We start from the raw sequence: 10,339 nt of genomic DNA on the forward strand, positions 1-10,339 counted from the left end.
CCATCAATTAGTGACTAAGACCGTGGTCGTCCAAGGTTAAACTGTACAGCTGTCTGAATGATTTTCAATTATACAGGCAGGAAGCCCCCGACAGCTCGCCGGCTCCCACCTCCCTCTCTGGTCTCACAGGGTCATTTATAATACCCAACACCTCCCACGGATAATTGTGTATCACCACCTCTCTTTCCTCTCCTCTCTCAAAGTGTTATCTCCATTTTCAATTTCCGATCTTAGAGCACCTGGTATCTCCTATTTAAGCCTCCGTTTGCCCTTGCCCTCCCGTTATGAATACACTGCTTTAGATGAAACATGAGGGGGGTCCTGGGGGAGGGGAGGGGGGGGTTCAGACCTCTCACAGATAAAATGCTTTAAGATTTTATCATCTTAAAGCCAGTAGTTTGCCCCTAATCATTATTGATTATAAATGAATTTAACATCCAAATAGAACATATTTAATCCAATCAGAGTGTGGCGATCTCCCCGTCGTCTTGGCGACACCTCGTCCCCTGGATCCCTGTTGCACCGTCCCTTTACCCTTGGGTCTGGCAGGATTAATGGCTCATTTAAGCCTCCATTACATTACATTAGCCCGCTCACCCAGCACACACACTGTACACTCCCCTGCAGATCAATCACATCATGAAAATATGAATCAATCTCAATAAGTGACTGCACATAATCTGTTTGATGTTAAAGACTATGACAAAGGTTTATACTGAGAGCAGCAAATTACTGTCACTCCCAGGGATAGAGCGGCTCTAATGGCTCTGGAGCCTCTGGGTGAGGGCGGATATGAGGCCCAGGAGCTCAGGGAGGGAAGAGTCTCACTCTATTTACTACTGGAGTCCATGACGTCTACTCGGACCGCGAGGAATCTGGGTGTGACCCTGGACGACCAACTGTCGTTCGCGGCAAACATCGCTTCGGTGACGCGTTCCTGCAGATTCCTCCTCTACAACATCCGGAGGATCCGTCCCTTCCTCACCGACAAGGCAGCGCAGGTGCTGATCCAGGCTCTTGTCATCTCCCGCCTGGACTACTGCAACTCCCTCCTTGCTGGCGCCCCGGCTTCCGCCATCAGACCTCTGGAGCTCGTCCAGAAAGCTGCTGCTCGTCTGGTGTTCAACCTTCCCAAGTTCTCCCACACAACTTGCCTTCTCCGTTCTCTACACTGGCTCCCCGTAGCTGCTCGCATCCAGTTTAAAACTCTGGTGCTAGCCTACAGGGCAGTGAAAGGAACAGCTCCTTCATACCTCCAGGCTATGGTCAAGCCCTACACCCCCGGCCGACCACTTCGCTCTGCTGCCTCCAGGCGACTGGCTGCCCCGGCGCTCAGCGGCCCCTGCTTGCGATCGATGCGGTCACGGCTTTTCTCTGTTCTGGCACCTCAGTGGTGGAATGCTCTCCCGACTGATGTCAGGACAGCGGAGTCGCTACCCATCTTTCGCCGCAGGCTGAAGACCCATCTCTTCAAGAAACACTACCCGGATCCTCCCTCTTAGGACATCACCTACTCTGTCCTAGCTCTTCTGATGCTCTTGTTTTCTAATCTTTCATTTCTAATCTGTCCTTTTGTTTTTTTGTTTTTTCTCATTCATCATAGTACCTAACTTATTGCACTTCTACTCTAGCTCTAGTTATGCTCTTAGCTGTTGGTTTAGGAAGGAAATGCGCTTACGATTTCTTGTGACCTGAAGTTCTTTTATCTACCTTTGTTGAACACACTTATTGTAAGTCGCTTTGGATAAAAGCGTCTGCTAAATGACCGTAATGTAATGTAATGTAATGACCAGAAAGCCAAGTGTGTGTGTGTGTGTGTTCCAGTGGTCTGAGCAGACTCCTGTGGTTGGCTGGTTGGGCCAAAAGTCACAAAATGCCACAAAACAGCTCTGCTTGGCCAAGCAATTTTGAAAAAGCGATTCTGTGCTGCAGAATAGTGTGACAGCATGGGTTCAAGGGAAATTCTGTGAAATTCAGGCAGGGAGAAGGCGTAGGTGTGGTTCACACCGTACACACACACACACAAACGCTGTTCCCAGCTGGAAGTTAATTCAATCCTGCCGCGTTCCACTTTGAGGCTGCTGTCAGGCTCAGGTCTGCAGTGTGACATTGTGAGGGAGAGGTAATTACATTTTGGTCCAGTCCGGCGACTCAGCGTCTATTCAGGGGTGCTGTCAGAGCCCGGCTCCTATAGGCCAGAGCCACCAGAGGAATGTCCACACACACAGCTCCACTGACTGCACTGCTACATGCTACAACTCATAACAAACAACCTGCATGTGTGTGAAGAGGAGAACGATCTTTAAAAGTCTTATATGCATCAGTCAGTTTGATCCTAATCTCTAAAACATGAAGCTTCTTCTCGTCTAGAGTGAGTCAGGTCTCTGTGGCCGTAGCTTAGGTTCCAGTGCAGCAGACACATGAGCCTGGCAGGCGGCTCCTCTGCATTTTAACGGTCACAAGTTACGCAGCAGATCTCAGGTCTCGTGACGGAAAGTGATGTTGGTGTGAGATAGCTGAGCGTAATCCAAGAGTGTCTCCCTGGGACTTTAAAGGACAGAGAGACAAACCAAAGAGCTGTGACCATACCCAAACATGGGGATGGCCCCTACCAGAACACACACACACACACACACACACCACACAGACCTTACCACATATATATAGAACACAGATCAGTTTCACAATGAAACGTGAGTGTGTGTAAGTGCAGTGGTGAAACTGAAGACTCACACACATCCAACTGTGTGTGTGTGTGTGAAGGCTTTATGTGTGTGAACATCTGAACACAGAACTTTGTGATCTACAGCTTTGCTGATGCTCTCAGTTCACGTGTGCTCATGTTGTACTTGTCCATTGTGTTGTATTGATCGGGCGGTGGTGAAACTTGTGACTGAAGCTGGGTCCCATCCCCGCAGAATAAATCACAGTATTGACCCTGTGCTTATCAATAAAGGTAATGACAAACATCTGGCCCCACCTTTAATGGGATCGACAGAGTCTGCCTGGCTGCGGCCCAGCATCGGACACACATAGATTGCCTTGATCTTTTCAGTGGGAACCCGACTCTTAGTATGCAAATGAGGAGGAAGAAATGCAATCGCCCGCAGCTAAGCAGCGCTCCCATTGAATAAGGATCTGGAAATCTCCATAAACAAAGAATGTCTGCTGACAATATTCCTGTTTGGACTGAGTAAGATGTATTCTGTGAAGGAGCTCTGACACACAGTATCTCTGTCAGAGGAGGAATAAGAGGAAGATCAAATCAATGCTCTCTGTCCTGAGGTGCAGAGGTGCTGAGCTGGGCTGAGGCAGCACTCTGTCCTGTGTGTGTGTGTGTGTGTGTGTGTGTGTGTGTGTGTGTGTGTGTGTGTGTGTGTGTGTGTGTGTGTGTGTGTGTGTGTGTGTGTGTGTGTGTGTGTGTGTGTGTGTGTGTGTGTGTGTGTGTGCGCGTGTGTGTGTGTGTGTGTGTGATGTGGCTCAGGATGCCTCATGATTAGGACCAGGGGTCTTCTGTGACGATCTGTGTCCATAATGACGACACCTGTCCCTCCTACCACAATATACTGAGAGACCAGGGCTCTAAATAACAGAGAGGCTGCTACAGTGAGCCTGCTACAGGCTCCTCAAGACGGGATCCATCTGTGTTCCAGAGGATCAGACTGGGAAAGACGTCTCTGTTTCCTTGTTCCAACACACACAGAGAGAGAGAGAGAGAGAGAGAGAGAGAGAGAGAGAGAGAGGGAGGGAGCGAGCGAGCGAGATGAATGATAGAGAGAGAGAGAGTGAGAGCAAGGGAATGAGAGAGCAAGAGAACGCGAGAGAGAGAAAGAGAGAGTGAGAGCAAGAGAACAGGAGAGAGAGAGCAAGAGAACAGGAGAGAGAGAGAGAACAAGAGTACGAGAGAGAGAGAGAGAGAGCAAGACAACGAGAAAAGAGAGAGAGAGGGAGAGAGAGTGAGGGCAAGGGAATGAGAGAGAGCAAAGGAACGAGAGAGAGAGAGAGAGTGAGGGCAAGGGAATGAGAGAGAGCAAAGGAACGAGAGAGAGAAAGAGTGAGAGCAAGGGAACAAGAGAGCAAGAGAACGGGAGAACGAGAGAGCAAGAGAACGAGAGAGAGAGAGAGAGAGAGAGAGAGGAAGAGGGAGAGAGAGAAAGAATGAGAGAGAGAGAGGGAGGGAGGGAGGGAGGGAGCGAGCAAGCGAGATGAATGACAGAGAGAGAGAGAGTGAGAGCAAGGGAACGAGAGAGCAAGAGAAGGAGAGAGAGAAAGAGAGTGAGAGCAAGAGAACAGGAGAGAGAGAGAGCAAGGGAACAAGAGAGAGCAAGAGAACAAGAGTACGAGAGAGAGAGAGAGCAAGACAACGAGAAAAGAGAGAGAGAGTGAGAGCAAGGGAATGAGAAAGAGCAAAGGAACGAGAGAGAAAGAGAGAGAGCAAGGGAACAAGAGAGAGAAAGAGAGAACGAGAGAGAGAGAGAGAGAGAGAGAGAGAGCGAGAGAGAGAGAGAGAGAGAGAGAGAGCGAGCTACATAAATGCCTGTGTAGACCTCAGCCTTATTGAGATCTCAGCCTGCAGCCCAGTTAGCGTCTCACTGCTGGTGACAATCACACAGAACACACTCAGAGCTCACAGGACTAATAGTGAATGACACCAAATTGCACTCTATTGACAATATTGAATTCCTAAAGGTACGGCTACAGCGAAGCAATTACAGCTCCCTATCACACACAGTCTGAAAATATCATTCTGCTGTAATGGAAATGTAACAGCTGACATTTTCCCTCAGAGACACGACGACGACAACAACAACAACAACAACAACAACAACGACAACGACACACTGATCTGCTGCGCCACACAAGCAGAGGAGGCAGGAATCAATTATGCAAAGGTGAAACGTCTTAGGTGTAAAGGAAAGCCGTATAAACAAAGAGGTTGTGGTCTCTCAGGTGCATCCGTCCTCACGTCCTCACGTCCGCTGAGACAAAGACACTCAGCTTCATCTGCCCGTCATTAAATCCACTCAAGTGTCTCCTGCTTTCCATCATCATTCCTTTTGGCTTTCCACTTCATTTAGTGGATGGAGCCGCAGCACAATGAGCGAGTGACTCATAAAGCAGAGGAGACGCACACACACACACAGGACACACACCACACACACATAAAGGTTTACTAGTACCATTTCATTATGCCGGGCTTTAGGGCCAATTCATTTGAACGTGGAGAGAAACACACATAAAGCACGGCGGTGATAACACCTACAGATGAACAAATGCATCTGACTGAATACATTCTTCATCTGAAAGCACACATACACACTTTAAAGCTGGAAGAACGCGGCATCACTCCCACATGGAACGCTCAGCTGCCATGTCTGTCCCGTTATTCATCGCAGTAGCTTTTTGTTTGGACTCTGTTGTGAGGAACTGGAAGCAGAAAGGAGAAACGTAATCCAATCTGACATCACTAAAGATTTTGCAAGAGATGTTACAACAACTAGTAAAGTGTTTACACAACGCACACAACACACACACAAAGCCTCTCCCTCTTCCTTCCCGTCGCAGCTCCAGGCATCGCTCATCTTCCACACGCTCGGCCCGTCAAGACAAATGCTTTAGGTAAATAGATCAACCGCCGTATCAAACTCAGGACGATTGTGTTCCGTCATTTTGTGTGATTTTCCCGGCGGCCCCCCGATCCTCCCAGCTGCCCACAAATCCTGTTACTGCCAGGATTGGTTGTGCCGGGCCTATAAAAGATTAGTCCTCCAGGAGAAAGAATGGACTTGATTAGCCAGACAGCAATTTAATGGGATTGTCAGAGGCCCTACAATAAATCAGCTTTTGTGATTAAATGGGATCTCCAGTAAAAGTTGTATGTCTCCAGATCAATAAGTATTGAATGTTTCTGCCTTTGTTCCCGGAGAAGAAGAAGAAGAAGAAGGAGGAGGAGGAGGAAAAATAAATAAAAGAAAGAGAAGCAAAGCCAAAATTTCCGGCGGGCTAATGAGCCTGACGCCAGCGGGGTGAAGCGGCTTACGTGTGCTGCAGGGACGAGGACACGGAGGGCAGGGGTCCGCTTGGACTGGAGACAGAACAGGGAGGGGGACAGGAAGGGGGGGTCCAGAGACAGAACAGGGAGGGGGACAGGAAGGGGGACAGAGAGATCTGGATTTAGGGCCGGGACAAAGCTTCAGGGACGAGTTTCAGCATGAAGCAAGAGGACTGGAAGCAGAATAGGACCGATACTGTTAGAGCTATAATGCCTCGTGTGTGTGTGTGTGTGTGTGTGTGTGTGTGTGTGTGTGTGTGTGTGTCAGCAGTTTGGAATAACGCACATCATAGAAACACACAACACAAACTATAGATACGGACTAAACAGAATCCATATTTGTTCGATTGTGCAAGTGTATCTAATAAAGTGGCCACTGTGTGTGTGTGTTTGAGTGTGTGTGTGTGCGTGCGTGAGAAGGAGGTGGGTTTTGTCTATTAGCAGGAAATAAAGCTGTGTGGAGGTCCAGAGGCTCGGGCCGTCCCTGTGACCCCGAGCAGCGACGGAGAGCTGCTGAGGTCAATGAGGCGGCCCGGCTCTGAGTCCTCCTCCATATTAACACACACACACACACACACACACACACACCTGCTTACACACGGCACAGTATTGACCAGGCGGATGTTTTCCTGGTTAAATAGATATGGGATTGGAAATTTTCAAGAGGTATCAGGAGGTTAAAAGATTTATTGACGTCTTTTTGTGCTCTTTTTGCAAAAACATCAAAAACAGGACATTCATCAAAACGCTGTGGAACAAAACATGGCTGACCTCCTTCCTCCTCAAGCAACCTCTCCTCTTCATCCTCAGTAAGGTGAGCGCTGCATGTCTGGTGAGCAGCTGTAGGTCTGAGGCCTGGTGTGTATCTGGGGCTGTGTGTGTGTGTGTGTGTGTGTGTGTGTGTGTGTGTGTGTGTGTGTGTGTGTGTGTGTGTGTGTGTGTGTGTGTGTGTGTGTGTGTGTGTGTGTGTGTGTGTGTGTGTGTGTGTGTGCGCAGTGCTAAGCTCTGACTCACCCCTCCACTTCACACATCAGATCAGAGGGTAAGGAGAGCGTTCCAGGTCCTACCAGGCTGCTCTACATTCCTGCTGCTTTGATACTGGGGGGGCTCCCCCGTGTCTGTCCATCATCATCCTCTCCCCCTCGCCTCCTCTAATCCCCCCACCCCTCACACACACACACACACCGCTCCTCCTCTATCCTCCCCCGGCTCAGAGGAATTCTGCAGCTCTGGACAATGTTTCATTTCTTCACAGGCCACATCCTTGATAGCTTAATGGCTCCATGCTCGGAGGAGACCAGGAGCTTTTAAGTCCCGTCCTCCATATTCTGTCCGTTCCGTCGGTGTGTGTGAGGGTTGTTGCGTGTCTCTTCTCTCCTCACACACACAGAAACAACCCAGCGTCTGGTGCTGCCTGTGGATGGAGAAGGTCGTCTTCTTTTCCATCTGTATTATTCAGCAGACATGGCTGGAGGCACCTTTCACACACACACACCCACACACACACACACACACACACTTAAGGCCAGTACACGTGGAGCGAGCGGCCTTAAGCTTTGTCCCCCACCCGACCAGAAGCATCTCATACAATCATGAGCCTGGACTCCACTCCGTGTCTCTATTCAGCTCCTCCTCTGCTCTGCTCTGCTCTTTGTCACCTTCACTCCTCCCTCTCTCTCTCTCTTTCTCTTCTCTTTCTCTTTTCTCTCTCAATCCTTGACCTCAAGTACCGAAGCTGCCAGTTTTCTTTAGAAACCTTTCATCAGAAGCTTATTTCTGAGTGAACACAAGGAGAATCTTTGTCACCATGGCCGCCGTCACTTTGCAGACAGTGATTTTCTCTTGGCATCATGTCCATGCGACCTCCTGGTCCAGAGCTAGGAGCCACATTCTCTCCAGCCTGTCCGTGTGTGAACAACACCTCCAGAGGGACGCTTGTTTTCTCCAGGTGTTTCTCCCTACTCTTCATCCCCAGTCCCCTGTGCTGTCGTCGTCGTCCTTGTTGTCTCTGCGTCTCTGCGTCTCTGCGTCTCTGCGTCTCTCCCCTGGCCTGGGGACGGAGCAGACGACGTCATGCTTCTTCTGTAACACAGTTTGCCAACACCTGCTTCTTCTCACCTGCCAGTGTGGCGGGGGGGCAGAGAGAGGGCGATGTTCACACTCTCCCTCCCTCCCTCCCTCCCACCAGCTCTCTCCACCAAAGTCTGCTGGAATGGAGTCAAGCTGCATCATGGGTAACGACAGCATGTGGACCTTGAGAACAGGAGCTGATCTCCCTTTGCTCCTTTAGTTCATGTTTACTTATTACACGTACTTTCCTATTAAAGTTATAAAACTTGACGGCGTAACCCCGACACCGACCTCATAACAAAGGTCAAGGGAACAGAGAGCTCAGAGTGGAGAGAGAGAGAGCAGCTGAGAGGAACAAAGCAGCGCTGCGTCTGAGCCCAACGCTTTAGTTTCACATCGCATAACATGAAAACAAGAGGACGCTCCAGATGTAAAGGTGTAGCTAAGCGACGGCAGAGAGGGAGAGAGGGGGGAGAGAGGGAGAGAGGGAGAGAGAGAGAGAGAGAGAGAGAGAGAGACAGAGAGAGAGATAGCACAGCTGGAGCTCCGCGGTCGGCCACTGACCTTCAGGTGCCATTTGAGGGACAAGTCCATGCTGCTGCTTTTACAGCCCCCCCCCCCCTCTGTAATAGCCTGCTGCATGGTCATTTTCAGCTACAGGACATTTTATGACAGCCATAGCTATGATTGGAGAGCCGAGCCTCAGCAGCAGCAGCATCATGGTTGAATACCTGACCCTGAACCAGCCCCCCCCCCCCTCCCCCTCTTTAGGCTCAGCCATGTATGAGGGACAGGGGGGCTGAGGCAGAGAGCGCAGGGTTAATCTCAGGTGTTGTGAGCAGGTTTAATAGAGACGGTCAGATAGGGAATAATTGCTTGTGTGCTTGTCACAGATGGTGGCGGTTGATGGGTTAACTGCGACCAGGCCCGGCGCTCCTCTCAAGGACGTTTTTACCGCTCCCCTCTCCTTATCTCACCTCTACCACGTCAATCTGGGACCGCTCCCGTACCTCACTGCTGCTCTGGAATGTGTTCAAGCAACTACAAGACAAAAATATACGATTATGAATATGAATATTATTATTTAGATCAATTCAGAGAGCGTATCAACAACTCTAATGACTAAATGGCTTAAAGAATCTGATGTGAGCGTGCTGTATGAAGTCATGAGTCTGGGGTTAGGGTGACGTCATAATGAGAGTTTGTATATTCTGATGGGATTTGTTTATAAATATGACTCATTGATCTTTGCTGCTGTAACAATGGCAATTTCCCCGTTGTGGGACAAATAAAGGATTATCTAATATTATCTTATATTTGATCTTTATTTTGCACAAAGAAACACAAAAAAAAAAAACCCTGAATAAATAATAATTTTAATAATAATAATAATAATAATAAATAAATAAATAAATAAAAATAAATAAAAAATAAAAAAATAAAATAAATGAATGAATAATAAATAAATAAATAAATAAATATTAATAAATAAATTAAATAAATAATAATAGTAATGTAGTACTAATAATAATCAGACTCTTATGGATTCTACAGCTTTTGCACCTCAGTCATGACAGATAAATGGAAACGTAGATGATGATGTCACTTTTAATTTGAAACTATAGTTATCATTCAAACAATCCTAGAGATAATCTGATCGTTATGTAAATCATGGACCTTCCTCCTTCATCATCTTGCTGAGACCAGAAAACACAACCCTGCATGGATCACTGCATGATGACATCACATCTCTAGGGATATGACTCTATTAGTGAGTGTGTTTGTATATAAAGCAGGTAGTTAAGTTGTGTTTCTGTGCTGCAGTCAGGTGTTCAGACAGCTCAGTGAGTGAGAGACAGAGAGGCTGCAGCAGGCCCACATGTCCACACACACACAGGGAGAGAGAGAGGTGGAGTGACAGGGAGCAGCAGCAGCCTGATGGAGGTCTGAGCTCGCCCTCTCATCAGAGCTATTCCAAGCGGCCGCCCTGTCAGAACTCGCCCCAGATGAGCTCCCTCAAGGAGGAGAGCGAGCTGTCATAACAGGACGCCTGGAGGGCCGTTCCATCAAGCCGACAGCTCTGAGAGGTGTTAGACACACACACACACGCACACACACGCACACACAGGGCCTGCATGCACGGCGGTGCTGCTGCTGCTGCTCAGAGCCGCAGAGGGCCGCCCCGCTGACAGACAGACGCCATTCAGACGCGTCCGT

Source organism: Genypterus blacodes, unplaced genomic scaffold (genome assembly GCF_046128005.1).
Source record: "Genypterus blacodes isolate CSIRO-AG114 ecotype Tasmania unplaced genomic scaffold, CSIRO-AGI_Gbla_v1 ptg000274l_1, whole genome shotgun sequence".
NCBI classification, from domain to species: domain Eukaryota; kingdom Metazoa; phylum Chordata; class Actinopteri; order Ophidiiformes; family Ophidiidae; genus Genypterus; species Genypterus blacodes.